Source organism: Chrysochloris asiatica, unplaced genomic scaffold (genome assembly GCF_000296735.1).
Source record: "Chrysochloris asiatica unplaced genomic scaffold, ChrAsi1.0 scaffold00596, whole genome shotgun sequence".
NCBI lineage: Eukaryota > Metazoa > Chordata > Mammalia > Afrosoricida > Chrysochloridae > Chrysochloris > Chrysochloris asiatica.
The window spans coordinates 300,556-302,501 of record NW_006409114.1 but is presented as its reverse complement, the minus strand read 5'-3'; the positions used below and the strand labels follow the sequence as shown (position 1 = coordinate 302,501).

General features: G+C 37.5%; 1 pseudogene; it reads left to right on the top strand.

Moving 5' to 3' along the window:
* Positions 1-739: 739 nt before the first annotated feature.
* On the top strand, positions 740-1,715 carry LOC102820896 (annotated as a pseudogene).
* Positions 1,716-1,946: the final 231 nt, after the last annotated feature.

Genomic DNA, 1,946 nt, shown 5'->3' with positions numbered 1-1,946 from the left:
AGAGCAGAAATAAATGAGATACAAAACAGAAAAACTATAGAAACAATCAACAGGACAAGAAGCTGGTTCTTTGAAAGAATTAACAAAATCGACAGGCCATTGGCAAACCTAACAAAAGAGGGAGAAGACACAAATAACACACATTAGAAACCACATGGGCGATGTCACAATGGAACCAAAGGAAATCAAAAGGATAATATTAACAGAATACTATGAAGACTTGTACTCCAACAAATTTGAAAACTAAGGCGATGGATACATTTTAAGATAAATACGACCTACCTAAATTTATACACAGTGAAGTAGAAAAATTGAACAAACCCATAACAAAAGAAGAAATTGATCAGGTCAACAAAAGACTCCCAAACAAAAAAAAGTCCAGGCCCAGATGAATTCACTGGTGAATTCTACCAAACATTCAGGGAAGAGCTGTCACCAATTCTACTCAAATTATTCCAGAAGATAGAAGAGGATGGAAAACTTCCTAACACATTTTATGAAGCAAGTATAACCCTCATACCAAAACCAGGGAAGGACGCCACTAAGAAAGAAAATTATAGACCAATATCCCTCATGAACGTAGATGCAAAAATTCTCATCAAAATACTAGTCAACAGAATCCAGCAACACATCAAAAAGATAATACATCGGAGAGACTAGCATCATTGGAGTGGTTGCGTAGCTGTTTCCTCCACATTCTGTATTGAAAAAAGTGATTTTTAAACATCCCCCTGCAAAAATGCCTTTGTTTAGCAAATCACACAAAAATCCAGCAGAAATCATGAAAACTCTCAAAGACAAGGCAAAAACAAGACAAAAAGACAGACACGACCTCAGAAGAAGTATCAAAATCACTGCAAGCAATGAAAGAAATTCTGTGTGTCACAAATGACAAGGAGCCACCAACAGAAGCAGTGGCTCAGCTAGCCCAGGAACGCTACAGTAGTGGGGTGCTGGTGACTCTAATTGCTGACCTGCAGCTGATAGACTTCGAAGTAAAGAAAGATGTGACCCAGGTATTTAACAACATCCTAAGAAGACAGATCGGCACTCAGAGCCCTACAGTGGAATACATCAGCACTCACCCTCATAGCCTGTTTATGCTTTTCAAAGGATATGAAAACCCACAGATTGCCTTACATTGTGGAATAATTCTGAATGTATTCGACATGAGTCACTTGCCAAAATCATCCTCTTTTCTAATCAATTCAGAGATTTTTTTAAGTATGTGGAGTTGTCAACAATTGATATTGCTTCAGATGCCTTTGCTACATTTAAGGATTTACTAACCAGACATAAAGTGTTGGTCAGACTTCTTAGAACAAAATTATGACATTATTTTTGAAGATTATGAGAAATTGCTTCAGTCTGAGAACTATGTGACTAAGAGACAATCATTAAAACTGCTAGGTGAACTGATCCTGGACACAACTTTGCCATTATGACAAAGTACATCAGCAAACCCGAGAACCTGAAACTGATGATGAACCTTCTTCGAGATAAAAGCCCCAACATTCAGTTTGAGGCCTTTCATGTCTTTGTTTGTGGCTAGTCCTCGCAAAACACAGCCTATTGTGGAGATCCCACTAAAAAAATCAACCAAAACTCACTGAGTTTCTGAGCACCTTCCAGAGAGGACAGACAACAAGCAGTTCACAGATGAGAAGAATTACTTGATTAAGCAGATTCGAGACTTGAAGAAAGCAGCCCCTTGAAGACCTCACCCCAATCCCACACAGTCCTCCTTCGTCTCATTTGTTCAGTTTGTTAAATGAGTGTCATTTCATCAAGTAATCGTTCTTGGGGTGGCTTTTGAGGTGCCAGTTTCCCCCTTCAATTCATTGTTCATGGTAGATCAGATATAAACGTGTGAATGAAAAAATTATTTAACCTATAATAATATGTTTTATTATTATAATTAATTTATGTGATTATTTATGTGAAAT